This window comes from Oryctolagus cuniculus, chromosome 17 (genome assembly GCF_964237555.1).
Source record: "Oryctolagus cuniculus chromosome 17, mOryCun1.1, whole genome shotgun sequence".
In the NCBI taxonomy this organism is placed as follows: domain Eukaryota; kingdom Metazoa; phylum Chordata; class Mammalia; order Lagomorpha; family Leporidae; genus Oryctolagus; species Oryctolagus cuniculus.
Window position 1 is genome coordinate 47,329,903 of NC_091448.1, and position 12,158 is coordinate 47,342,060.

Genomic DNA, 12,158 nt, shown 5'->3' on the forward strand with positions numbered 1-12,158 from the left:
AGACAGAGAGAGGTCTTCTATCCATTGGTTTACTCCCCAAATGACTACAACAGCTGGGGCTCTCCTAGGCTGAAGCCAGGAGCCTGGAACTGCATCCACGTCTTCCATGTGGGTGCAGGGGCTCAAGTACTTGGGCCGCCTTCCACTGCTTTCCCAGGCACATTAGCAGGGAGCTGGATCAGAAGCAGAGAAGATGCTGGTGCTGTAGTGCAGAGGATTAAGCTGTAGCCTGCAATGGTGGCATCCCAAATGGGCACCAGTGAGTCCTGGCTGCTCCACTTCCAATCCAGCTTCCTGCTAACATTCTTGGGAAAGCAGTGGAAGATGGCCCAAATCCTTGGTCCCCTGCACTACTGTGGGAAAACCAGATAAAGCTCTTGGCTCCTGGCTTTGGCTTGGCTCAGCTCTGGCCATTGTGGCCATTTAGGGGTGGGGATGAACCAGTGGATGGAAGGTCTCTCTATTTCTCCCCCTCTCTCTCTAATTCTGCTTTTCAAATAAATAAATAAATCTAAATAAAAAAATAAGAAGTGGAACAGCTGAGATTCGAACCAGTACCCATATAGGATGCCAGCATCACAGGCAGCAGATTAACCTCTGTCCGTTACAATTGGGGAGTGAACCAGTGGATGGAGGCCACAAGGCTGCCCCTGAGGAATGACTTTATTTTCATACACTGCTCAGGATATGTTGAGCTTCTACAATTGGTAAGCTGATGTCTTTTGTCAGTTTCAGAAGAAAATCTGTGTCCCTATTTTTGGAACATTGATTCTGTACCACTCTATTTTCTCCTGGGACTCCAATTACAAGTATATTAGAGTATTTGATCACGTCTCACAAGTCTCTCATATGCTGTGACATTTTTCTCAAAACCATTTGTCTTCCAGTGCTTAATTTTATTTTATCAACCTATAAACCGATTTACTGATCTTATTTTACATCATTCAATTTGTTGTCAAGTTTAGATATTGAGTTTATAATTTAGTTATGAATTTTCAGTTTTAGAAAGTATATTTGAGGTGGTGCTGTGGCATAGCCACAGTGGTAAAGCCACTGCCTGCAGTGCTGGCATCTCATATGGAAGCTGTTCAAGTCCCAGCTGCTCCACTTCTGATCCAGCTCTCTGTTATGGCCTGGGAAAGCAGTAGAAGATGGCCCAAGTCCTCGGGCCCCTGCCCTGCACTCACATGGGAGAGCCGGAGGAAGCTCTTGGCTTTGGATCAGCGCAGCTCTGGCCATTGCGATCATTTGGGGAGTGTACCAGCGAATGGAAGATTGACCTCTCCCTCTGCCTCTCTGTAATTCTGCCTTTCAAAATAAATAAATAACTTTTAAAAAGTATATTTGATTCTTTTTTATAGATTCCAATTCAATGTTGAAATCTATTTTTCCTTCTACTTTGTCCATGTTTCCCTTTTTCTGTTGTTGTTGTAAAGATTTTTTTTTTATTTACTTGAGAGGCAGAGTTACAGAGAGAGATCTTCCACCCACTGGTTCATTCCCTGGATGGCCACAGTGGCCGGAGCTGAGCCTATCAGAAGCCAGGAGCTAGGAGCTTCTTCCTGGTCTACCACGTGGGTACAGGGGCCCAAGCACTTGAGCCATCCTACACTGTTTTCCCAGCAACATTAGCAGGGAGCTGGATTGGAAGTGGAGCAGCCAGGACTTGAACTGGTGCCCATATGGGATGCTGGTGCCACAGGCAGATGCTTAATCTACTATGCTACAGCGCCGGCCCCTCTTCTATTTTTCTTAAGGTCTATTTCTTATGTAGTTGAAAGGGACAGCGATAGGAATATATTTATTTATATGTATGTATGCATGTATGTATGTAGATAGATAGATATACAGAGACAGAGAGAGAAAGAGAAATCCTCCACCACTGGTTTACTCCTTAAATACCTGCCACAGCCAGAGCTGGGCCAGGTTGAAGCCAGGAGCTAGAAACTCTATAAGGTAAGCACTCAGGCCCTTCCTTGCTGCCTCCTGGGATGTTGGATTTGAAATGCACGTACCAGGACTCCAACTGGCACTCTGAAAGGGGATGGGGTGACACAGTGGTGGGTTGCCTCGCTATGCCACAATACCCATCCCTTCTTTATTTTCTTAAACATGTTAATGACAGTTATTTTATTTATTTTTAAAGATGTATTTATTTGTTTGAAAGGCAGAGTTACAGAGAGAGAGAGGGAGAGACACAGAGAGATCTTCCATCAGCTGGTTCACCCTCTAAATGGCTACAAAGGCCAAGGCTGGGCCATGCCAAAGCCAAGAGCCAGGAGCTTCTTCCAGTTTTCCCACATGGGTGCAAGGGCCCAAGCACTTTCCCAGGCCATTAGCAGGGAGCTGGATTGGAAATGGAGCAGCCAGAACTCAAACCTGTGCCCATTTGGAATGACGACATTGCAGGTGGCAGCTTAACCTACTATGCTAATGCAGGCCCCTGGTCAGAGTTACTTTATCATCCATGTCTACTAACTCCTATACATGGACAAATGACTAAAGCTAAATGACATCCTCCCCCACAAAAGTGCCCTCTTCCCTATTTTAGGCAAATAGGATGAGGGCTTGGCCCATGTCTACCCAATCAAGAATTAAATTGGAGGTAGGCACTTGGCACAGCAGTTACATTGCTGCTTGGGATGCCCATACCCCCTACTGGAGTGCCTGGCTTGAGTTTCAGCTCCTCTCTTTCCAGTTCCTTCCTGGTAATGCAGCCTGTGAGGCGGCAGCAGATTATGGCTCAAGTGCTTGGGCCCTTGCACTCGTCTGGGAGACCCGGATGGAGTTCTAGGATCCTGGCTTCAGCTTGGCTGAGTCCTAACCGCTGTGGACATTTGGGTAGTGAACCAGCAGATGGAAGATATCTCTCTCTTTCTGTCTTTCATGGAAAATGAATGCATTCATTTTAAAATAAAAATTTTTAAAAAGGAAAATTTAAAACATGGAATGGAGGGGCTGATGCTGTGAAACAGTGAGTTAAGCCTCCACTTACAATGCTGGCATCCCACATCAGAGTGCCTGTTTGAATCCCTGCTGCTCCATTTCTTTCTTTCTTTCTTTTTTTAATTTATTTATTTGAAAGGCAGAGGTACAGAGAGGCAGAGGCAGAGAGAGAGAGAGAATCTTCCACCCACTGGGTCACTCCCCAAATTGTCTCAACAGCTGGAGCTCGGCTGATCTGAAGCCAGGAGCTTCTTCCGGGTATCCCATGTGTGTGCAGGGATCCGTATGGGATGCTGGCACTTCAGGCGGCGGCTTTACCCAGCTACACCACAGGGCTGGCCCCTGCAGCTCAATTTCTGATCCAGCTTCCTGTTCATGTGCCTGGGAAAGCAGCGGAGGATGGCCCAAGTGCTTGGGCCCCTCCCCCTCCCACCCATGTGGGAGTCCCTGTTGTTGTGACCGTTTGAAGAATAAACCAGCAGATGGAAAATCTCTCTCCATCATTCCCCCTCTCTCCATTGCTCTGCCTTCAAATAATAAATGAATAACTGCTTGGACTACATTTTTACTAGACTTCTGGTTTTTCCCTGTGCCTTGGATGTGGCCTCCCGGTCTTCTGGTCCACAGCCTGGGAAGTCTCGCTGTTCTCGGGCTGGAAAGCTTTAGCCTTGCGAGCTCAGAGCACCGTGCTACAGAGGCTCAAAATCAGGCAAACGTAGCGACAGGCAAACATCTGTTTGATGCAGGCCCCTCTCCTCCGTGGTCTCATTTCCCAGGCTTCACTCTGCCTTTCTGTTGGCATTCTGTTCCTCCTGAGGCGTCAGTCAAGGGCTCGTGAGGAACACTGCCACATTGGGGTCTTCTCCAGCTTCCAGCCCTTCACATCAGCCCCAGGCTGCCAAGAGATCTCCCATCTGTTTCCACCAGGACTTTTCCTCTGTGGGGTTCTAGCCTGATCCTTGGCCTGCAAGCACTCCCGGGAAAGGAAATGGCTGGTGACAACCCAGGAAGCAATCATCCTTCTCTGGAATATGCATTTACTTATTTGAAAGGCAGAGTCACAAAGAGACAGAGCTCTCTCTGATTCACTTTCCAAATGGCCTCAACAGCCAGGCAAGAGCCAGGCCAAAGCCAAGAGCCAGGAGCTGCATCCTTGCCCCCTACATGGGTAGCAGGGACCCAAGCACCTGGGCCATTTTCTGCTGCTTTCCAGGCACTTCAGCAGGAAGCTGGATCAGAAGCAGAGTAGCTGGGACTCAAATCAGCACTCTAATATTGGATGTCAATGTTGCAAGCAGTGCCAGCTTAACTCACTGTTCCATAACCCCAGCTCCCTTCTCTGGAATTCTAGTCCATCTAGCCCTGCTGTTATCTGATGTCTTTAAAAATATTATTACAGCATTAATTTTAAAAAAATAGTTATTTATTTGAAAGGCACAGTTAGAGAGAGAGGAGAGGCACAGAGAAAGAGATCTTCCACCCATTAGTTCACTCCCCAAATAGCCGCAATAGCCACGGCTGTGCCAGGCCAAAGTCAGGAGCTTCCTCCAGGTCTTTCACATGGGTGCAGGGGACCAAGGATTTGGGCCATCTTCTGCTGCTTTCCCAGGAACATTAGTAGGGAGATGGATTGGAAGTGGAGTAGCCAGGGCTCGAACTGACACCCACATGTGATGCCAGCACTAAAAGCCATGGCTTAACTTGCTACTCCACAGTGCTGGCCCCTACAGCATTAACTTTTTAAATCGCAGTAGGAGTACTGTCCCTTGTAATCTATCGTATGCTACCCAGAAGCTGAAGGCCTAGTGCCAAATCTGAGAACCCCAGCATCTGCAGTATTATAACAGACAGGCTGTGAGAACAGATTTTATATGGGCATGAGGGAGAAGGAAAACAGGCATGACTAGGAGGCTTCTGGGTAGCAACTCGACACAGGGACGGCACTAAGGAGTTACAGAAAATAACTGGACACAGGCTGTGGAAAGATCATGAGTGGAGATTTCAACACAGGATGGCTCTTAGGTGTCTGGGTTTAGGAACTGAACGTAAAACACTGAGATAGTGACCATTGGAAGGGAACCTTGTTTTGAGGACAAGACTGTGAGTTTGGTTTTGATATGTTGAATTTTAAGCATCTTTGAGACTTTCAAGTAGTCAGCTGGGTTTAGAGATGTGACTCTCAGAAGAGAGGTATAATTTTAAGGATACCCAGCATAGAGGAGACAATTGATGTGTGAACTACGCTGTCTCAGCAGAGGATACAGAGTGAACAGGACAAAGAGTGCAGGCTGGAGCCTGGAGGAGCTCCAATACTAAACAACCAGGCAAATCCTTTCCTTTTGTTTATATTCTCTCAGTATACCAAACATCAAATGATTCTTGTTGCTTAAACTCTATCAGTTGATCTTGAGAAAACTCTGTTACCCAAAGTTCTCATCAGTAGGTCCTCATCAGTTTTGGAAATTCTGTGAAGGTAATCACCAGACCCCGTAGGGCTTCAGGCATTATTTTTCAAATTCCAGGTCATGACTCAACGAGTCATGAAATTAATTTAGTGGGTTCTGATCAGCATTTTTAAAATGAGCTAAGTAGAAGGGAAATTTCAAAGTGCATCACACACAGAAGGCATCTACACTCTCGTGCTTGACGAGCTTATTCAGGTTTAATGGCTCCAGATGCAAAGCACGAGGGTACTTCAAGAAGTCTGGGGGGCTGGCGCTGCGGCGCAGTAGGTTAATCCTCTGCCTGTGGCCCCTGCGGTTCTAGTCCTGGTTTCTCTTCTTCCAATCCAGCTCTCTGCTATGGCCTGGGAAAGTGGTAGATGATGACCCAGAAAGCAGTAGATGATAGCCCAGATGGCTCTCTCAAATAAATAAATAAAATCTTTAAAAAAAAAGAAGTTCGTAGAAAAACAGAATTAAAAGATGTTAATATTGGTGCAAAAAACTGGAAATTCATGAATAGTTTTCAGTTTTTTTTAAAGATGTACCCATTTATTTGAGAGGCAGAGTTACAGAGAGGCAGATACAGAGAGACAGGTCTTCCATCTGCTGGCTCATTCCCTAAATGGCAGCAATGGCTGGAGCTGAGCCCATCTAAAGCCAGGAGCCAGGAGTTTCTTCTGGGTCCCCCATGTGGGTACAGGGGCCCAAGCACTTGAGTCATCTTCCACTGCTTTCCCAGGCCATATTAGAGTTGGACAGAAGAGTAGCAGCTGGGATCCAAACTAATGCCCATATGGGATGCTGGCACCACAGGTGGAGGCTTAACCTACTACGCCACAGCACTGGCCCCCCATGCATAGTTTTTTCATTATATGCATTTTCTATCACCTTTTTTATTAATTTTTAAAAATATTTGTTTATTCATTTGAAGGGCAGAGTTACACACACACACACACACACACACACACAGAGTGAGATCTTCTATCTACTGGATCACTTCCCAAATGGCCACGAAGGCCTGAGCTGGGCTGATCTGAAGCCAGGAACCAAGAGCTTCTTCCAGGTCTCCCATGTCGGTGCAGGGGCCCAAGCTCTGGGGCCATCCTCTGCTGCTTTCCCAGGCCATCAGCAAGGAGCTAAATCAGAAGAAGAGCAGCTGGGACTAGAACCAGCGCCCATATGGGATGCCAGCACCACAGGCAGGGGCTTTATCTGCTATGCCATGGCACTGGCCCCTGACTAATTTCTTTAAAGATTCACTTGTTTATCTGAAAGGCACAGTTACAGACAAAGGGAGAGACAGAGAGAATGACCTTTCTTCTGCTAGTTTCCTCCCCAGATGGCTGCAACAGCCTGGGCTGGGCCAGGCTGAAGCCAGGAAGCAAAAACTCCATCCTGGGGGGCGGCGCTGTGGCGCAGCAGGTAAAGCCACCGCCTGCAGTGCCGGCATACCATATGGGTGCCAGTTCAAGTCCCGGCTGCTCCACTTCTAATCCAGCTCTCTGCTGTGGCCTGGGAAGGCAGTAGAAGATGGCCCAAATCCTTGGGTCGCTGCACCCACATGGGAGACCCAGAAGAAGCTCCTGGCTTCGGATTGGTGCAGCTCCAGCCATTGCAGCCAACTAGGGAGTGAACCAGCGGATGCAAGACCTCTCTCTCTCTCTCTCTGCCTCTCCTTCTCTCTGTGTAACTCTGAATTTCAAGTAAATAATGGATTTCAAAAAAATTTTTGCAACAAAATAAACTTAGATTTTAATTCCATTTTCCATGAACCTTCTAAAGGATCCTAGTAGAACTGCCAAGTCTGTGGGCCCTGTACCAGCACAGGAGACCAGGAGGAAGCACCTGACTCCTGGCTTCGGATCAGCGCAGCACACCGGCCGTAGCAGCCATTTAGGGGGTGAACCAATGGAAGGAAGACCTTTGTCTCTGTCTCTCTCTCTCACTGTCTAACTATGCCTGTCAAAACAAACAAACAAACCCTGCCAAGCCTGTATCTCAATTGCAGGCCTCTCTTCTACAGTCTGAGAGTTAAATGTGACCCTGTGCTCTTCCTGAGACAGTGCCCTCTGCAGTCTCCAGGTGACAGCAATTCCGTCCTTCCTGGGGCCTGTGAGGCTTAAATCCCTACAGCCATTTTTTTTACTTCTCACGTTCTCTAACACACTGGACCCCATCTCTCAGGAAACGCTGTTGAATCTGCCCCAGAATCCAACCCCGTCTCACTATTCCCACTACTCCCACTGTGGTCCACATTATCACCGTCTTACCTCCCACCCACGTTCACACACCAGCCTCCCAACCTCCCATGGTCTGTCCTCCATGCCACAGCCACAACAGTGCTTTGCAGAAGGGGTCAGGGAACTTCCCTCTGCAAGCTGGAGTAAACATTTAGGCTTTGCAAGCCAAGAGGCAAACTGAAAGCTATTACACAGATCTTTAAGTAACAAAAACCAAATTCCTCAACATTTTCACCCACAAAATTAAAAATGTAATACAGTATAATTTTTTGTAATAAAGGTCTATTAATGAGAAAACTGGAATTTTCACAAAAATGAATACCATTTTGCTTAAAAGTCAGGGATTCAAAGCCAGTATTCCCTATTGTCAAATCACCTACAAATGCTTTATCTGTAAATACCATTTTTAGGGGCTAGTGTTGTGGTATAAAAGGTCAAGCCGCTGCCTGTAATACCAGCATCCCATATGGGTGCCTGTTCGAATCTCAGCTACTCCACTTTTTTTTTTTTTTAAAGATTTATTTTATTTATTTGAAAGACAGAGTTACAGGGAGATGTAGAGACAGAGAGAGAGGTCTTCCATCCCCAATTGGTTCACTCCCCAATTGGCCACAACGGCTGGAGCTGTGCTAATCTGAATCCAGGAGCTTCTTCCGGGCCTCCCACGTGGGTTCAGGGGTCCAAGGACTTGGGCCATCTTCTGCTGCTTTCCCAGGCTGTAGCAGAGAGCTGGATCAAAAAAGGAACAGCTGGGACTAGAACCAGCGCCCTATGGGATGCCGGCGCTTCAGGCCAGGGCTTTAACCCGCTGCACCACAGCACCGGCCCCTCCACTTTTTTTTTTTTTTTTTTTAAAGATTTATTTATTTATTTGAAAGGCAGAGTTTAGAGAGAGAGGGCGGGAGAGACAGAAAGATCCCACATCTGCTGGCTCACTCCCCAATGGCCGCAGCTGGGCCAGGTCCAAGGTAGGAGCCAGGAGCTTCTTCTGGGTCTCCCACGTGGGAGAAGGGTCCCTAAAGACTTGGGCCATGCTCTACTGCTTTCCCAGGCACATTAGCAGGGAGCAGGATCAGAAGTGCAGCAGCCGAGACATGAACTGGCACATAAATAGGATGCTGGCATCACATGCCGCGGCCTTATCCGCTATGCCACAACACTGGGCCTGCTGCTCTACTTTTGATCCAGCTCACTGCTTAAGTGCCTGGGAAAGCAACAGCAGATGGCCCAAGTCCTTGGGCTCCTGTACCCAATATGTGGGAAACCTGGATGAAGCTCCTGGCTCCTGGCTTCAGTCTGGCCCAGCCTGGTGATTACAGACATTTGGGGAGTAAACCAGGAAATAGAAGTTCTCTCTCTCCAATTCTGCATTTCAAATAAAATAAATATTAAAAAACAAACAAAAAAATAAACAAAATTTTTAGCTATGGGTCATAGGCAATAGGCAGTAGAATGGACTCTGTGGGCTACGGTTTGCTGATCTCTGTTTAAAATATAATCAGATCATATCACTCTAACCTCAAAACCCTGAGAATTAGTTTTATCTTGTTGTGTAACAACCAACCATAACTACAGTCACTTAAAGTAACACCCACGTATTATTTTGCAGGTCAGAAGGTGTCCACCTAGGGTCCCACCAGTGGAAGTGATGGCGACCTCCCATGTGGAGCACCTGGGACAGGATACAGGATCCACACCCAGGCTCAGGCATGTTGTTGGCAGAAGCCAGCTCCTTGTGCCCCGAGGTGGGAGGTCCCCATTCCCTGGCAGGCAGGATCCGTGCCTCCTCCAGCCCCAGGCAAGTCCCTTCCTCTCTGATGTAATTTCCCGCGGTTTTCCTCGTTCATCCACACTGGCCTTCTTGCTGTGGCTGGAACTGCCCACCCTCTGCGCACTTCAGGATCTACCCAAGAGCTCCTCTCTGATGCTGACTTCGTCAGCTCCAGGATCTCCAGGTCTTTGCTTAACCTTCACCTCTTCAGCGAGGCGTATCTGATCGTGCTTATTGAACAGTCCCATCTGCATTCCTCCTTCCAGCACTAGCTCCCCTACCCTGCTCCACTTTTTCTTCTTCCTTCTCCTGTACTAACCTTTAACATCTCGTTTACAACATTTGCTGTGTCTCCTTCCTAGAATTAAGCTCAAAGGTAAGGATTTTTTCGGTTCACTGTCGTATTCTAAGCATCTAGCTCAGTGGCTACCACAATATGAATCTATGAATCTCTCTCTCTTTTTTTTTTTTTTTTTTTTGACAGGCAGAGTAGACAGTGAGAGAGAGAGAGAGACAGAGAGAAAGGTCTTCCTTTTTCCGTTGGTTCACCCTCCAATGGCCGCTGCGGCCGGCGTGCTGCGGCCGGCATACCGCGCTGATCTGAAGGCAGGAGCCAGGTACTTTCTCCTGGTCTCCCATGCGGGTACAGGGCCCAAGCACTTGGGCCATCCTCCACTGCACTCCCGGGCCACAGCACAGAGCTGGCCTGGAAGAGGGGCAACCAGGACAGAATCCAGCTCCCTGACGGGGACTAGAACCTGAGGTGCCGGCACCGCAGGCGGAGGATTAGCCTATTGAGCCGCAGCACCGGCCACAATATGAATCTCAATATTGATCACAAATATTCACTGAATGAATGAAGTTCTCAGAAACTCTTGTTTCAGTTTTCTGCATACTTATGTACTTACTAAGTTGAGACATAAAACATATTTCTAGTTTTGTTTAAGATTTATTGGCCAGCGCCGTGGCTCACTAGGCTAATCCTCCGCCTTGCGGCGCCGGCACACCGGGTTCTAGTCCCAGTCGGGGCACCGGATTCTGTCCCAGTTGCCCCTCTTTCAGGCCAGCTCTCTGCTGTGGCCAGGGAGTGCAGTGGAGGATGGCCCAAGTGCTTGGGCCCTGCACCCCATGGGAGACCAGGATAAGTACCTGGCTCCTGCCATTGGATCAGCGCAGTGTGCCAGCTGCAGCATGCTGGCCACGGCGTCCATTGGAGGGTGAACCAACGGCAAAAGGAAGACCTTTCTTTCTGTCTCTCTCTCGCTGTCCACTCTGCCTGTCAAAAAAAAAAAAAAAAAGGTTTATTAATTTTTTGAAAGGCAGAATTATAGAGAAAGGGGGATCTTCCATCTGCTGGTTCACTTCCCCAAATGGCCACAACAGCCAGGGCTGGGCCAGGCTGAAGCCAGGAACCTGAAGCTTCTTCTGGGTTTCCCACATGGATAGCAGGGGCCCAAGCACTTGGCCATCTTCCATTGCTTTCACAGGTGCATTAGCAGCAGGCTGGATCAGTACAGTAGGGGCCAAAGCTGCGGCACAGCTGGTTAAGCTATGGCCTGCAGAACCAGCATCCAATATGGGCATGGTTTGAGTCCAGGCTGCTCCATTTCCGATCCAGTTCCCTGCTAATGCACCTGGAAAAGCAGTGAAGGATGGCCCGAGACCTTGGGCCCCTGCACCCATGTGGGAGACCTGGAGGAAACTCCTGGCTCCTGGCTTTGGATCAGTGCAGCTCCAGCCATTGCGGCCATTTGGGGAGTGAATCAGCAGATGGAAGATCTCTCTTTCTCTTTCTCTCTCTCTCTATCACTCCTCTCTTTCTGTAACTCTGCATTTCAAATAAAATAAATAAATCTTAAAAAAAAAAAGTAGAGTAGCTGGGACATGAATTGGTGCCCACAAAAATTGCCAGTGTCGCAGGTGGTGGCTTAACATTCTATGCCACAATGTCAGCCCCTAAAATATATTTCTTACTGTGGAACAAAATCAAGAGAGTTTGAAAATTACTGACTGGAGGGATGGGGCCGGCACTGTGGCGTATTGGGTAAAACTACCACCTGCACTGTCAGCATCCCATATGGGTGCCAGTTCGAGTCCTGGCTGCTCCATTTCCGATCCAGTTCCCTGCTAATGCACCTGGAAAAGCAGTGAAGGATGGCTCGAGTCCTGGGCCTCTGCACCCATGTGGGAGACCGGGAAGAAGGTCTTGGCTCCTGGCTTCAGATCAGTGCAGCTCCAGCCATTGTAGCCAACTGGGGAGTGAACCAGTGGATGGAAGATCTCTCTGTCTCTCTCTGTGTAACTCTGACTTTCAAATAAATAAATAAATCCCTGCAAATGCACCTGGGAAGGCAGCAGAAATGGCCCAAGTACCTGCGCCCCTGACACCCATGTGGGAGACAAGGATGGAGTTCCTGGCTCCTAGCTTCAGCCAGGCCCAACAGTGGCTGTTGTAGCCATTTGGGGAGCGAACCAGTCGGTGGAAGATCACTCTGTCTCTCCCTCTCTGTCACTCTACCTTTCAAATCAATAAAATAAATCTTTTTTAAAAAATAAAATTACTGGAGTTAAGACTACATGACCTGTAAGATCCTTCCAAGTTTGAGCACTTGGTAACATTAACACTGAAAAAAGCAAAGCAGTCATTCCTACTTGCTCTGTAATTGTAGATTAAGAAAAAAAGAAAAAAAAAAACCAAAAACGGGGCCGGTGCTGTGGCTCAGTGGATTAACGCCTTGGCCTGAAGCGCCGGCATCC

The 12,158-nt window shown here is 47.9% G+C and overlaps 1 protein-coding gene across 4 annotated transcripts in view; it reads right to left on the reverse strand.

The window, feature by feature from the left end:
- SMYD4 (SET and MYND domain containing 4) overlaps positions 1–12,158 on the reverse strand; it is a 63,558-nt gene that overhangs the window by 49,376 nt on the left and 2,024 nt on the right. The window lies entirely within an intron of this gene.